The 17,083-nt window shown below is 43.1% G+C and overlaps 1 protein-coding gene across 4 annotated transcripts in view; it reads right to left on the reverse strand.

Annotated features, from left to right (window-relative positions):
- Positions 1-17,083, reverse strand: part of zdhhc1 (zinc finger DHHC-type containing 1) — a 98,303-nt gene extending 81,220 nt beyond the window's left edge. For 3 of the 4 annotated variants that reach the window (XM_067997811.1, XM_067997813.1, XM_067997812.1), the window contains exon 1: positions 16,941-17,083. The gene's annotated coding sequence lies outside the window, so the exon portion shown is untranslated. Of the gene's footprint in view, positions 1-16,555 lie in introns of all 4 variants that reach the window. The other variant, XM_067997814.1, reaches the window with a different exon arrangement.

Consider the following 17,083-nt stretch of genomic DNA (forward strand, 5'->3'; position numbering starts at 1 on the left):
TCGATTTGTAGGCTAGCACCAGAAAAATGAATGACCATTGTTGTGATGTCCTTCAGAGAAGGGAACCTGCCACCTCTCTCTGGTCTGGCCTACATATGGCACAAGTCCCAAACTAAGTGGTAGACTGTAAATGCCCCTTGAAATAACATTAATGCCAACAACCGAGTATGTAAACATAATTAGTTCAAGGCCCTTTAACGTATCAACCGCAACACAAATCAGTCTATATGCAGCTCAGCAAGTAACCCACAAATACTGTAAAAGACAGGACAAACATCTGACAAGCAACATTTGGGATTTCACCTTTCAAAGAAAATGGGAAAAAGACTATAGCCTCATATTAGAATGAGATTTCAACCACTGTTTGTGATCTTGGTATGGAAAAAATAAAAAGAGAAGGGCTCAGCAGAGATACTTGAGATTCTCAAAGAGGGATGATTTCCACTCTTCTTTAAAGGACAACAATGCCAAAGGCATTAAAGTTGGCAGAATTCTTGGAGAAAGCTAAACATGCCCGATTTTTTTTGTTGCCTTTACTGTACTTTATTGTCCATCTTCAAAAAAAAGGAAGTGAAATTTTATTTTGAAAAATCTGCTGCTGCTTGTTAAGGCTTTGTTAATGAGCTTTCACAGGAAGATGCAACAGTTTTTCAGAGGAAGGGAAATAGAAACAACCAGGTTGAAATAGACTCACCCGGCAAGCTGGAATTAATTCAACAATGGAGCAGCTGAAGTCTTTGGCAGATGTGGATTTTGTTGCAATTGTTACATTAATTGGCTCAGTGTTGCATTGTTGGAAGAAGGTTGCCAGGGAGCACAGACTCCACTGAAGACTTAGGCACGCATCCCACCAATTACCATTGGGTTTTTATACAGTCTATTCTACTGTGTTGATCTGCACTTTAAATGGCTGGCAGCTGGATCTTTGGAGCATTTTAAACAGATGAGCAGTGAACTGTTAAAAAGGCCCAAAGCGCTACTTAGCTATATATTTTGTTCTCCCTCAGGGGAAATCAAAATCTCATGGTTTGGATGTTAAAACGATTCATTACAAATACAAAACAGGCCAAAACTAATCTAGAAAATAATTTAAATGTAATTTTCAATGCAAACTACTCAAGCAGACAAGTTTTAAAACCTGAAATATAATTTATGATTTGTTGTTGATTTCAAAATTTCACAGTTAATTAAACTCATAAGAACAAATATTGTGTTCCTAGTGCCATGAATCTATAAAGCAGTCTTTCATAATCTGGAATAAAAACAGAAAATGATGAAAATACTCAGAAGGTCAGGCAGCATCTGTGGAGAGAGAAACAGAGTTAACGTTTCAAGTCGATGACCTGTCGTCAGGCCTGGAAGAAGTTAAAGATTTAACAGTTTTTAAACAAGCACAGAGACAGGGAAAGGGCAGGAGAGGGAAAGGAAAGAACAAAAGAGAAGGTCTGTGATAGGATGGAGGGCAGAAGTGAATAAATGACAAGAGGTATGATGGTGCAAGGCAAAGGGGGTGGTCATGGGACAAGCAAAGAAAGAAACAATAGGTCTAGAGGAGCTGTAAATGGCAACAGCAGAACCATTACCAGCACCTGCTGTCCGAAAAAATGGGAGCAGTGGTTATGATCTGAAGTTACTGAAATCAATTGAGAGTCCGGAAGGTTGTAAAGTGCTTAATCGAAAGATGAGGTGCTGTTCCTCGAGCTTCTGTTGAACTTTATTGGAAGAGTGCAGGAGGCCGAGAACAGAGAGGTCAGAGTGGGAGTGGGACAGAGAATTAAAATGGAAAGCGACCGGAAGCTCAGGGTCACGCTTGCGGACTGAACAGAGGCGTTCAGCAAAGCGATCACCCAATCTGCATTTGGTCTTCCCACTGCAGCGAATACAGTATACTAAATTAAAAGTACAATGAAATCGCTGTTTCACCTAGAAGGAGTGTTTGGGGCCCTGGACGGTGGGAAGGGAGGAGGTGAAAGGGCAGATGTTGCATCTCCTGTGCTTGCACGGGAAGGTGCCGTGGGAAGGGGAACGAGTGTTGGGGTGATGGAAGAGTGGACCAGGGTGTTGCGGAGGGAACGGTCCCTTTGGTATGCTGGAAAGAGAGGGGAGGGGAAATGTGTTTGGTGATGGCATCGCATTGAATGTGGAGGCTGGTGGGGTGGAAGGTGAGGACAAGGGGAACCCTGTCGTGGTTCTGGGAGAGAGGGGGATGGGTGAGGGAAGAAGTGCAGGAATTGGGATGGACACGGTTGAGGGCCCTGTCAACCACAGTGGAGGGGGGGGGGGGGGGGGGGGACCTTCGGTGGAGGAAAAAGGAAGACATATCGGAAGCAATGGTGTGGAAGGTGGCTTCTTTGGAACAGATGCGATGGAGACAGAGAAACTGGGAGACTGGAATAGAGTCCTTACAGGATGCGGGGTTGGAGGAAGTGTAATCAAGGTAGCTGTAGGAGTCGGTGGGCTTATAGTAGATATTGGTTGACTGCCTTTCTGCAGAAATGGAGATAGAGAAGTCGAGGAAGGGAAGAGTCGGAGATGAACCACGTGAAGGCAAGGGAGGGTAGGAAATTGGAAGCAAAGTGATGAAATTTTCCAGTTCGCTGTGAGAACAGGAAGTGGCACCAATACAGTCATCAATGTACCGGAAAAAGAGGTGAGGGAGAGCACCTGAGTAGGACTGGAACAAAGAATGTTCCACGTATCCCATGAAAAGGCAGGCATAGTTAGGTCCCATACGAGTTCCCAAAGCGACACCTTTTATTTGGAGGAAGTGAGTGGAGTCAAAAGAAGTTGTTGTTCAACGTAAGAACAAGATCAGCCAGGCAGAGGTGGTGGATGGGGACTGGTTGGGCCTCCGTTCAAGGAAGAAGTGGAGGGCCCGCAGGCCTTCCTGGTGGGGGACTGAGGTGTAGAGCGACTGGACGTCCATGGTGAAAAGGAGACACTTAGGGCTGCAAAACAGGAAACTGTTAAAATGGCAGAGGGCATCGGAAGAGACTGGACAAAAGGAGAAAAAAAGTGTCGAAATAGGAAGAAATTAGTTCCATGGGGAAAGAAGAGGCTGAAATGATGGGCCTACTGAGGCAGTTCTGTTCGTGAATCTTGGGAAGGAGATAGAAGCGGGCTGTGCGGGATTGGGGGACTATGAGGTTGGAGGCCGTGGTGGGGGGGCGGGGGAAGAGATCTCCTGAGGAGATGAGGTTAGTGACGGTCTGGGAAACGATGGCTTGATGTTTGGCGGGAGGTGGTGTCAGGGGTTGGCGTTCAGCCTCGGCAAAGTAAAGGTTCGTTCACCAAACAACAACAGCGCCACCCTGTCAGCAGGTTTAATGACAATGTCAGGATTGCACCTGAGAACAGAGAGCTGCAAGTTCTGAGGGAGGTAGGTTAGTGAATGAGGGGAGTAGAGAAATTGAGATAGCTGATGTCACGTCGGCAGTTCCAAATGAAAAGATCAAGAGAGGGTCAGAGGTTAGAGGGAAAGGGTCCAGGTGGAACGAGAATTCTGAAGATGGGGGAAAGGTTCTGCTGTGCGGAGGGACGACTCCTGGCCAAAGAAGTGGGCATAGAGACAAAGGCTATGGAAGAAGAGCTCAGCATCATGTCGCGCTCGAAATTCATTGAGGTAAGGGGATGAAGCTGAGGGGATCAGGCCTTTGAGTTCTGATCATTCGGGGTCAGAGAGGGGAAGGTAAGAGGGGATATTGAAAACATGAAAAAGGTTGAGATTGGAATGCGACCAGAGGAAAGCAAAGGGGAAGAAGGATGGGTGTTGGTATCTAAGAGTTGTTGAAACTTGCGGTCCTTGACACCTGAAAGGAAGAAAAAAAGTTTTTTGTTAAAGTGCCGGATGAAGCAAAGGATGAAATGGAACTGCGGACCAGGACAACTCATAGAGCGAGTCGGTGCTATTGAAGAGAGAGTCGAGAGCATGCATGGCATTGAGCATGGATCTCAGGAAGCAGCGAGAGTAGTGATTCAAGGAACGCTGAATATCTTAGAGATATCTGCAAATGAATCACTGAATCAGGGTGTAAAATTTGCTGGGCTGCTTAGTTTCCCTGCTCTGGATGTGGATTAATGCCCTCGGTTATTGGCTTTCTAGTTAAATGGCTGTTAGTTGTCAGCCTTGGTTCAGTGGAAGCACTCTCGCCTCTGAGTCAGAAGGTTGTGGGTTCAAGCCCCACTCCAGTGACTTGAGCACATTATTTAAGTTGACGTGTCATTATTGAAGAAAGAGTGCTGAACTGTCAGGAGGTGCCGTCTTTTTGGATGAGAGGTTAAACTAAGGTCCTGACTGTCTTCTCAGCTGGATGTAAAAGATCCCATGGTGCTATTCGTAGAAGACCAATGGACTTCTCCCAATGTCCTGGCCAATATTTATCCTTTAACCAATGCTTAAAAAGATCTTCTGGTCATTTATTTCACTGCTGTTTGTGGGAACTTGCTATGTGCAAACTGGCTGCTGTGTTTCCTACATTAGAGACTATACTTCAAAAGTACTTAAGTGGCTGTAAAACGCATTGGGACACCCTGAGGTCATGAAAGGCACTATGTAAATGCAAATTCTTTCATTCTTTAAGTCTCTTCAGCGCATGATACGAAAATTATTACTGGCAAATCGTGATCACCTCAGCAGCAGAAATCTAGGCAAACAAAATCTCACCCAGTGGAAAACCGAAAAAGCATTTCTATTTCCTGCCATTAAAATAAATAAAAATAAAATGTCAACATTAACACCCCGGTTTCTGAAAGTTGAAATATTTCCCAGAGCAACTATCCATCGCCGCTGTGCTTACTTAACTGCTGACCTGGTTGTGGTTTCATTCTTCACAAGGAGAATATACCATCCTGGTGCCACAATCATTTAGTTCTTGAAAGTTATTAACTATCCCATAGCATGTGCCTAGCTTTGCTAAAGAACTCCAATAGAATGCATTTAAATTTAATTTACTTTTTAAAGTAAACTTTTACAATACATGCAATTTTGCTGAGCGATTTTCTTGAATTTGCCAATATATGACAGGCAATGGTCATGCACATATTGATGTTAAGGCTGGAAGGCTATAAAATATCTAATAGAAAGATGAGGTGCTGTTCCTCGAGCTTGCGTTAAGCATCACTGGAACAGTGTATGAGGCCAAGAGCAAAGAGGTCAGAGTCGGAGTAGGATGGAGAATTAAAGTGGCAAGTGACCGGAAGCTCAGGGTCACGCTTGCGGATAAACAGAGGTATCCAGCAAAGTGATCACCGAATCTACGTTTGGTTTCCCAGTGTACCAAGTTGGAAGAAGTACAAGTAAATCACTGTTTCACCTGGAATGAGTGTTTGGGGCCCTGGACAGTGGGAAGGGAGGAGGTGAAAGGGCAGGTGTTGCATCTCATGTGTTTGCATGGGAAGGTGCTGGTGGAAGGGGAATGGGTATTGAGGGTGATGGAAGAGTGGACCAGGGTGTTGTGGAGGGAACAATTTCTTCAGAATGATGAAGCAGGAGGGGAGGAGAAGATTCATTTGGTGGTAGCATCAATCTGGAGGTGGTGGAAATAGCGGAGGATGATTCGTTGAATGTGGAGGCGAGGCTGGTGAGTGGAAGGTGAGGCCAAGAGGGACCTATCATGGTTCTGGGAGGGAGGGGAAGGGGTGAGGACAGAAATGCAGAAAATAAGACCGATACGGTCGAGGGCCTTGTCAACCAAAGTGGAGGGGAGTCCTTGGCTGAGGAAAAAAAGACAACATTTTGGGAGCATTAGTGTGAAAGGTGGCATCGTTGGAACAGATGCGAAGGAGATGGAGAAACGGAGAGAATGGAATAGAGTCCTTACAGGAAGCGGGGCGGGAGAAAGTATAGTCAACGTACATACCTGTCGGAGTCGGTGGGCCTATAATGTACATTAATGGACAGTATATTCCCAGAAATGGAGATGGAGAAGTCAAGGAAAGGAAGGGAAGAGTCGGAGATTGACCACGTGAAGGCAAGGGAAGGGTGGGAATTAGAAGCAAAGTTGATGAAATTTTCCAGTTCAGAGCGAGAGCAGGAAGCGGCACCGACTCAATCAACAATGTACCGGAAAAAGGTCAGAGAGGGGATCTGACTAGGACTGGAACAAAGAATGTTCCACGTACCCCATGAAAAGGCAGGCATAGCTATCCCCCATAATGGCTCCCATAGCAACTCCTTAAATTTGGAGGACGTGAGTAGAGCTAAAGGAAAAGTTGTTCAATGTAAAAACAAGTATGGTCAGGCGGAAGAGGGTAGTAGTGGACGGAGACTGGTTGAGGAGCTGATGAAGGACAACACTGCCCTAGCACCATATTTGGTATAAGCCACACAAACATGACCATTATACTAACAATAGCATTCTATCAAACTGTGACATTTATCTGGAACACTGTGACTCCAAATAAACTATGCATTTGAAGATTACTGGATACAAGTTGAAATGAAATGCAGCACAATTACCAGTAGCACGTTAAGGGGCATGCACATACTATAATAAAAACAGAAAATGTTGCAAATACTCAGCAGGTCAGGCAGCATCTGTGGAGAAAGAAACAGAGTTAACGTTTCAGGTTGATGACCTTTCATCAGAACGGGCTGCCTGCTTACTTAAGGTGACAAAGAAACTCAGCAAAGAAAAATAATTAACACTTGCAATAAACAGTCACTAAAGCTTTAATTTTATGGTTACTGGAGATCATAACAATCATTACCTTTGTAGTTTAAGGTGCGTTAATTAATAATCCTAGTCCTATATTGTACAATTTTAACTGTTTAAATTCTAGTCACTGAGTCTTTGTAAACATAGGTTTTCAAACTGGAATCTTAGACCCGAGAAGCTCCGTAAAGGGATCCTAGGGCATCAAATTTTTTCATTTTTTCTGTAATGTAGTCAAGCTTTGCTGACTTGCTTCATGACAGAAACATTGAAATCACCAGCTGTAAAATGGGCTACAATCCTCGACATATCAAGAAGTTGCACGTGCATTGTTACATATAAATCACTTCCTGCATGTACCAGTTGCTTCTCTGACTCCCATTTAAGTAATAAATTTGTACATATCATTGCTTAGGCCACAGTTAGAGTGCTGGGTATCGTTTAGGGTGCCCCATTATAGAAAGGACATTAAACCCATTGAAAGCATACAGCATAGATTCATCAGAATTATACCACAGTTGGAAAACTATAGTCATTAGGAGAGACTTCAGATACTGGGACTGTTTCCCCTGGAGCGGAGAAAGTTAAGAGGAGATTTAATACAGGTTATTAAAATTATGAAGGGTTTTGAAAGGGTGAATAGGGAAAGACTATTTCCTTTGGTTGGGACGTCAGTGATGAGGGGTCATCAATTTAAAATTGACAGTTTGGAGAAATGTCTTTATTCAGAGTTGTTAGCAGCATGAATGTTTTGCCACAGCGAGTAGTTGGGCAGAGACCACTGCATCTTTTAAGGGAAAATTGCATGAATATTTGAAGCAGTGAGAGATACAGGGCTATGGGGAGAGAGCAGGGCAATGGGATTGTTTTTGGATTGCTCTAGCAAAGACATAATGGGCCAAATGACCTCCTTCTCTGCTGTAAACATTTGTTTGCTGATCTACTGGAACATCATTTCTTTTGCAGTATTCAAATAAAATCCATCTTCTGCATTTATTGCAGCATTTTCCTTTGGGTAACTGACACTTATCTTTCAGTAGTTGGGATGGGGGGGTGGGGGAGGTGGGGAGTGCACCAGGGATGTGTCAATATTTGCATAGTAATCGCTACTCTGCTTCCACAAGCTCGTAAAAGTACTGAAGTAAAATTATCTCAGCTCAATTAAAATTAGGTCAGCTGGGCTCAGTGGTAGCACTCTTGCCTTTGAGTCAGAAGGATGTGGGTTCAAGTCCCACTCCTGGGACTTGAGCACAAAATCTAAGCTGGACACTTCAGTGCAGTACTGAGGGAGTGCTGCACTGTCGGAGGAACTGTCTTTCAGATAAGACGTTAAACCGAGGCCCTGTCTGCCCTCAGGTGGACGTAAAAGATCCCATATCACCACTCAAAGAGCAGGGGAGTTTTGCCTGGCTGATATTTATCCCTCAACCCACATCTCTAAAACAGATTATCTGGTCATTATCTCATTGCTGTTTGTGGGATTGTGCTGTCTGCAAATTGGCTGCCGCATTTCCTACATTACAACAGTGACAACACTTCAAAAGGTACTTCATTGGCTGTAAAGCCCTTTGGGATGTACTGAGATCGTGAAAGGCACTATCTAAATGCAAGTTCTTTCTTTTCTTTCTTTCAATTGTATGTTTTGAAAGGATTGGTCTAATTATCAAGTAAATATTTTAAGCATTGTTACTGTCACGTGTTTGGTCTTTTCACAGAATCATAGAAAGGTTACAGCACGGAAGGAGGCCATTCAGCCCATCGAGTCCACGCCGGCTCTATGCAAGAGCAATCCAGCTAGTCCCACTCCCTTTCCCCGTAGCCCTGCAAATTTTTTCCTTTCCTATCCAGTTCCCTTTTGACGGCCATGGTTGAATCTGCCTCCACCACCCACTCAGGCAGTGCATTCCAGATCCTAACCACTCGCTGTGTAAAAAAGTTTTTCCTCATGTCATCTTTGGTTCTTTTGCCAATTACCTTAAATCTATGTACACTGGTGTTGAGCCTTCCGCCAATGGCAACAGTTTCACTCTATCTACTCTGTCTGGGCCCTTCATGATTTTGAATACCTCTATCAAATCTCCTTGCAACCGTTTCTGTTCCAAGGAGAACAACCCCAGCTTCTCCAGTCTATCCATGTAACTAAAGTCCCTCATCCCTGGAATAATTCTAGTAAACCTCTTCTGCACCCTCTCTAAGGCCTTCATATCTTTCCTGAAGTGCGGTGCCCAGAACTGGACACAATACTCCAGCTGTGGCCGAACCTGTGTTCTATAAAGGTTCATCATGACTTCCATACTTTTGTACTCTATGCCTCTATTTATAAAACCCAGGATCCGTATGCTTTTTTAACCGCTTTCTCAACCTGCCCTGCCACCTTCAAAGATTTGTGCACATATACCCCTGGATCTCTGTTCCTGTATCCCTTTTAGAGTTGTGCTCTCTAGTTTATATTGCCTCTCCTTGTTCTTCCTACTCAAGTGTATCACTTCGCATTTTTCTGCGTTAAATTTCATCTGCCATGTGTCCGCCCATGCCACCAGCCTATCTATAGCCTCTTGAAGTCTATCACTATCCAACTCACTGTTTATTACCCTTCCAAGTTTTGTGTCATCTTCAAATTTTGAAACTGTGCCCTGTATACCCAAGTCCAAGTCATTGATATGTATCAATAAAAGCAGTGGTCCCAGCACTGATCCCTGGGGAACACCACTGTACACCTCCCTCCAGTCCGAAAAACAACCATTCACCACTACTCTCTGCTTCCTGTCCCTTAGCCAATTCAGTATCCATGCTGCTACTGCCCCCTTTATTCCATGGGTCGCAATCTTAGTGATAAGCCTAGCGTGCGGTACTTTATCAAACGCCTTTTGAAAGTCCATATACACCATATCAACTGCATTGCCTTCATCTACCCTCTCTGTTACCTCATCAAAAAACTCTACCAGGTTAGTTAAACACGATTTGCCTTTAACAAATCCATGCTGGCTTTCCCTAATCAATCCACACTCGTCCAAAATGACTGTTAATTCTGTTCCAGATTATCGTTTTTAAAAGTTTCCCCACCACTGAGGTTAAAGTGACTGGCCTATAGTTGCTCAGCTTGTCCTTACATCGTTCTTTTGAACAAGGGTGTAACATTTGCAATTCTCCAGTCCTCTGGCACCACTCCCGTATGTACGGATGTTCGGAAGATTAAGGCCAGTACCTCCGCAATTTCCACCCTTACTTCCCTCAGCAACCTAGGATGCATCGCATCTGGATCGGGTGACTTTTCAAACCATTATATCAGCATTTGTGTTTCAGACCATTCTCATGGGTGAGTCCCAACTGCCCAAACCTTCAAGAGTGTCCATGCTTCCTTGGAACTCTATGAATGGTTAACCCCGGCATGTTGCCAAAACCTATCAAACCCTATTTGGTAATGGTTATTAGGTACTGGACTATCTTATGCTGCAATAAGATTTCCATTCAGTCTTCAAAAGCAAATATAAAAACTTTGCTGAACATACAAAATACAAAGTAAGTTTATTAAATAAACATTAAACAGGCAAATAATAGATATAACCCTGATATACTTATGTAGGACAATGATCTAAATTACTTGGTGTGGTGAAGTAACAGGTAGCAACTCTTAAGAAATCATCCAATTTACATAGGATTTCTCTAGTCTACGGTAATTCTAATGAGAGTAAGGAACGTAATTAAGTAATTAAGATTAGTAGAAAAAATGTACTGGAGAAATTAATGGGACTAAAAGCCAACAAATCACCAGGATCTGATGGCCTACATCCTAGAGTTTTAAAAAAGAGGTGGCTGCAGAGATAGTGGATGCATTGGTTTTGATCTTCCAGAATTCCATAGATTCTAGAACAGTCCCCTTGGATTGGAAGGTAGCAGATTAACCCCGCTATTCAAGAAAGGAGGGAGAGAGAAAACAGGGAACTATAGGCCAGTTAGTCTGACATCAGTAGTAGGGAAAACGCTATAATCTATTATTAAGGACATAGTAACAGGGCACTTAGAAAATCAGAATATGATCAGGCAGAGTCAACACGGTTTTATGAAAGGGAAATCGAGTTTGACAAATCCATTAGAGTTTTCTGAAGGTGTAACTAGCAGAGTAGATAAGGGGGAACCAATGGATGTAGTATATTTTGATTTTCAAAAGGCATTCAATAAGGTGCCACACAAAAGGTTGTTACACAAGATAAGGGGTCATGGGATTGGGGGTAATATATTATCATGGTTTAAGGATTGATTAATGGACAGAAAACAGTGAGTAGGAATAAACAAGTCATTTTCGGGTTGGCAGGTCCTAACTAGTGGGGTACCGCAAGGATCAGTATTTGGGCCTCAGCTGTTTACAATATATATCAATGACTTGGATGAGGGGGCCGAGTGTAATGTATCCAAGTTTGCTGAAGATACAAAGCTTGGTGGAAAAATAAGCTGCGGGGAGGAGATAAGGATATAGGGATTATAGACAGGTTAAATGAGTGGGCGAGATGGTGGCAGATGGAATATAATGTGGGGAAATGTGAAATTATCCACGTTGGTAGGAAGAATAGAAAAGCAGAATTTTTTTTTAGAAGGTGAGAGAATAAGAAATGTTGGTAGTCAGAGGGATTTCGGTATCCTTGTACATGAATCACAGAAAGTTAACATGCAGGGACAGCAAGCAATTAGGAAGGCAAATGCTATGTTAGCCTTTATTGCAAGGGGATTGGATTATAAGAGTAAGGAGGTCTTGCTGCAATCATATAGGGCTCTGGTAAGACCACACCCGGAGTACTGTGCACAGTTTTGGTCTCCTTACCTAAGGAAGGATAAACTTGCCTTAAAGGGGTACAACAAAGGTTCACTAGATTGAATGATTCCTGGGATGAGAGGGTTGTCCTATGAGGAGAGATTGGGTAGAATGGAGTTTAGAAGAACGAGAGGTGATCTCATTGAAACATATAAAATTCTTAGAGGGCTTGACAGTTTGGATGCTCAGAGGCTGTTTCCCCTGGCTGGAGAGTCTAGAACTAGGGGGTCATAGTCTCAAGATAAGAGGTCGGTCATTTAGGACTGAGATGAGGAAAAATGTCTTCACTCAGAGGGTTGTGAATCTTTGGAATTCTCTACCCCAGAGGGCTGTGGATGCTCAGTCATTGAGTATATTCAATACTGAGATCGATAAATTTTTGGACACTAAAGGGAATTAAGGGATATGGGGATAGGGCGGGAAAATGGAGTTGAGGTACAAGATCAGCCATGATCTTAAAGAATGGCGGGGCAGGCTCAAGGGGTTGTATGGCCTACTCCGGCTCCTATTTCTTATGATCTAAACTATCAAACTCCTTTTCTCAAGGAAACTGCGAAACCAGAGAGGATTCTTCAGCTTGTTTTTTTCTTTTGAGTGAAGGTCTTATTGACCTCTCTGGAGAACAAGCCGAACTGCCAAATTCACAGGAAGCTTGTTTTGTTGTATACCCGGATGGCAGTAGGCTTTATACTTTGTAATTTGAATAGCTCGCCTCTCAGATTCAACAAAGAGCTGTTGGTAAAATACAAAATGAACCAATCCAGAAGTCTGCAGTTATTTGAGAACTGAGTCAGAGATTCAGTCCAAAACTTATTACAAGACAACATTCTACAGCATAGCATCAAAAGATTGAGTTTCCTGGCAGTTTAGAACTTTCTGTGCAACAACTGAGATTTAAAGTGATACGTACCAGAATAACATTAAATAAAAATATTTCCTTTTTTTGTCCGTTAATGATCTATAATGTAATTCAGCACTTATAAATTGTGTTAACAAACGCACACCAGTAGCAGTCATGTGGAGCATTAAATAGAAGGTAAAATTTCCATCTAATTTGGTTTGAAAGAAAACAGCAATGCAGAAATGCATCAGATTTTAGGAGTGAAAGGGCCCAGGATTGTTTTACACATAGTCACTCAGGTCAAAAGCATGATGTTTCTCTACGCTGTTTTAGACAACAAAACCAATGGATCAACTTACATGCAGCTGAGGGTTTTTCTTATTCAATCAAACATTTCCTTACAATTTTACACTGCAAGGCTTTTGAAATCTACTTCCATTTCTGTACGATTGCTCACAAAAGGGTTTCTGCACTTATAAGATTCTAGTAGAAGAATATCTACTACCTGATGGTTGACATTAACCATTTCTAGCCATAAACCCAAAACCTACTGATAACCAAAAAACAGCAGCATATCAGGGCTGAATCACAATGTGCCTTCCAATATACAAAGTCTTTTCACGGTTGAAGAAGAAAATGAATGTTAAAGAAAACTGGATCTCACTCACTGTCATGTCACTACGGGAGTTAACAACAACAGCACTTGCATTTATATTGCGCCTTTAACGTAGTGAAATGTCCCAAGGCGCTTCACAGGAGTGTTATCAAACAAAATTTCACACCGAGCCACTTAAGGAGGTATTCGGACAGATAACCAAAAGCTTGGTCAAAGAGGTAGGTTTTAAGGAGTGTCTTAAAGGAGGAGAGGTAGAGACGCAGAGAGGTTTAGGGAGGGAATTCCAGAGATTAGGGCCTAGGTAGCTGAAGGCATGGCCGCCAACGATGAAGCGATTAAAATCGGGGATGCACAAGAGGCAAGAATTGGATGAACACAGAGATCTCGGAGGGTTGTAGGGCTGCAGAAGGTTACAGAAATAGGGAGGGGCAAGGCCATGGAGGGATTTGAAAACAAGGATGAGAATTTTAAAATCAAGGCGCTCCCGGACTGGGAGCCAATGTAGGTCAGCGAGCACAGGGGTGATGGGAGAATGGGACTTGTTCCGAGTTAGGATACGGGCAGCAGAGTTTTGGATAAGCTCAAGTTAATGGAGGGTGGAAGATGGGAGGTCAGCCAGCAGACCATTGGAATAGTCCAGTCTGGAGGTAACAAAGGTATGAATGAGGGTTTCAGCAGCAGATGAGCTGAGGCAAGGGCAGAGATGGGTGATGTTACGGAGGTGGATGTAGGCGGTCTTGGTGATGGAGTGGATATGTAGTCAGAAGCTCATCTCAGGGTCAAATAGGATGCCAAGGTTGCAAATGGTCTGGTTCAGCCTCAGACAGTGGCCAGGGAGTGGGATGGAGTCGGTGGCTAGGGAACAGAGTTTGCACTAAACACTTAGAAAGCTTACTTGAGGACACTGTTAAGGTCATTAAGAGGATGGGAGACTGATCCCATACAAGTAAATGGAAACAGGCACAATGAAAGACTTCTTGCTAGGAACAATGGTGTATAGCAGAATTATAAAAAGGAAAATATTCAACTCAATTATAAAATATACACGGAGAGTAACTGCAATGTGTGGAAAAGGACGGAACAACACGGAAGGAGGAGTGACAAAGAGAGTTTCAACAACTACTTGCATAGAAAACAGAACCTGGAGGAAAAATAAGATAAAATGAATAAAGGAAGGGATGTCAAGCCATGGTGAGAGAGTTGGCTGAAAGCTTAGTCAAACAGATTTGTTTTGAGAAGAGTCTCGTGCATAAAAAAAATCTCCCTCTGTTCTTTTGGTGATTATCTTAAATTTATGCTTCTAGTTATCAACTCACCAACCAATGGAAATAGTTTTTCCCTATTTACCTTATTAAAACCCCATAATTTTGAATATCAGATTTCCTCTTAGCATTCTCTGTTCTTGTGAAAAAGCCCCATTTTTTCTAGTTTGTTCTTATAAATAAAGCCTCTTGGCCCCGGTAGCACAAATTTCTTCTGTACCATCTCTATGGCTTTAGCCTCTAAAACAAATCACAACATTTTGCAAGAATCCAGACTACCAGCAAGGAGGGCCCCATGTGTAACAGTCAGAGACATTCCACAGTGCACCCATTATTTGAAGAAGAAACACTGGGTGGATGGCTTTTAGAGCTATCCTCTGCATCTGAGGCTGCTGGCCCCATTGAGAAACACCTTAGCAATTGAGGAGCATTTCAGTCTGGCTGCCTCAACGTTTGTTTGTTGTTCCTCGGCTCCCCATCCACTTTGAAGAAAATGTGCCAAAATTGTTTGGCACACATGAAAAAGTGTGTACAAACAGCCAACGGTTGTATTCACTGGTTTAAACAGCACCTCCAAGAAGATACAGCAGTTTCCAAAGTGGGTTTGGGCAATGGTCGATAATCCCCCACAAGAAAAGTGAGCAGCACACTTACCTCTGCCTTGCTTCCAATACCAACATACTTCCTCATCTGAAGTCAGGTACAAGGGACCAGAGTGACTGCATTGCTTCAGTTGGTGACCGACCGCCACGCAGCTTGCACCTGCGCTTTTATTGAGGGGTGTCCTTTGGCCCCATATAAAGATACCCTCCTTTGGTGCACCACCTATATCAACAGCTCCAATTTTTCAACATCAAAGGGAGCTGTGTTACTCACATGGCTCTGCTGTGCCACTGTGGACAATAAATCCACTTTGTAACCACCACAACTTCCCCTTTAATAGTGAACTTTAGGAATTGCTGCATCACTGGACTTTGCCTTTCCCAATCAAATGTAGCCCATGCACATTAGGGGGTGGGGATCCTGTTGCAAAATTCAACACCAGCTGCTGTGAGCTGCTAGCACTGCAAATGCTTACATTTTTCTTTTTATTTAATTAGTGTTATTTATTGGAAACTTTGCAATAATTTGATATTGTGCCATTGAAACAAATTATAAACTTCACAATAAATTGAAGAAGAACTTTTGTTTTTAAGTGCTACATGTGTGACTGACGTATATTCATTGACAGTAATCCATGATATTGCAAAGCTCTATAGGCAACAAGAGAATCAACTTATCAGGAAATCAACAAAAGCCTATTTAAACCAATTGTAAACAATTTTACAACACCAAGTTATAGTCCAGCAATTTTATTTTAAATTCACAAGCTTTCGGAGGCTTCCTCCTTCGTCAGGTGAACGATGTGACCAATGCAGACATGTGGCAATCTTTCAATCAGAGCTACTCATTCTTAGTAAATTCAAACTATTTTCTCAGCTAAAAGGGAGTAAAAATGTTGGAACTCTTGCTGGATACAGTAATAAACTCCCTCTCCTGTAAACAAACAAGGTGAAATGCTCTGGATTGATCATTTTGACGTTACAGCATTTGTCAAAAAGGTCTTTAACAGATTGCGCTATCGCCCATGGTCCAGGAATGTTTCATTAACGAAACCAAGGTCAAATAATCCTTTCGCACAAAACTTGTAATAAGTAACTTTAAAATATATTTACACTACAACTGTATCATCAATGTAGGCACTAAAACATTGTAAGCTTAAATATGCATGGAAAAGCTACCTCACTGCAAGTGTACGCTCAGAGCATTTAACCCATTGTGTAAATCCAAACCCACAATCCAACCCAACTCCAGAGCAAAGAGAAGGAAAGTATCGCATTCTAGTTCCCTCCAGAGTCAGATCAAGCCCTGACTCCATATTTACCCTATAACTTTCGTGTGAATGCAAAGCCTTTGCATATATGCTGTAGATGTAGCATAAATACAGACTTAGAGATCTCAAATAACGTCAGTTGCAAGTGCACCACATACACACCATTGGCAGCTGTGCCTTCAGCTGCATAGGCATCATACTATGCAATTCCCTTCCTAAACCTCACTCTATTCCTTTAAGGTCCTCCTTAAGTCTCCTTTGACCAGCTTTTGGTCACCCCTCCTAATATCTCCTTCTTTGGGTCAGCATCCATTTTTCTGATTACATCCCCATGAAGCACCACATAAATGAAACTTATTGTTTAATTTAGCACTCAATAGCATTTTAATATACCACAATCCTCATTTTGTTCTATATACAAAGTGCAGTTTATCATTTACCAAAAATTACATACAAGCTTTACATGGCACCTGAGATACTAAATTGACATTGACTATTGGCACCTCGGTTCGTGGTACGGCACTGATGCCACTGGTTTCTTTGCCTTTTGCTGTGACTCCGGCCTAGCTCTGGGTCTGTGGTCTTTCGGGCCAGTCCATTTATTTGCCATAGAAAGCACGGGGGAGCACCGTGAAAAGTAACCGGCCTCCCCAAAGCGCAAATGTCTGCTTCTGATCAACAAGTCGGCGCTGGGCACGAAGCGACATCACCGGCCGGGCCGCATCATTTCACCAGGGAGCAGGTTTAAACAGCCGGGAATCCCTTCATGTTGCCGCACGTATGCCACCATCACCCAACGCCACTGGTAAGGCCGGGATGGGAGCAGTTAACCGCACCAGCCTCCCTCCCTCCCAATCCGGTTACAAGAACTGTCCATGAGACGAGTACCTTTCAGCGGGGTCCACGGCCGCTCCGCGCGCTATCGCCCATGGTTACAGCCCCATTCTCCACTCTGGGTCATCGCCGCCTGACATCACGCTGCTCCCTCTGTGACGCGACAATACGATCGTGCCGCGTCTGCGCGTCCCGAC

This window comes from Heptranchias perlo, chromosome 16, assembly GCF_035084215.1.
Source record: "Heptranchias perlo isolate sHepPer1 chromosome 16, sHepPer1.hap1, whole genome shotgun sequence".
Lineage (NCBI taxonomy): Eukaryota > Metazoa > Chordata > Chondrichthyes > Hexanchiformes > Hexanchidae > Heptranchias > Heptranchias perlo.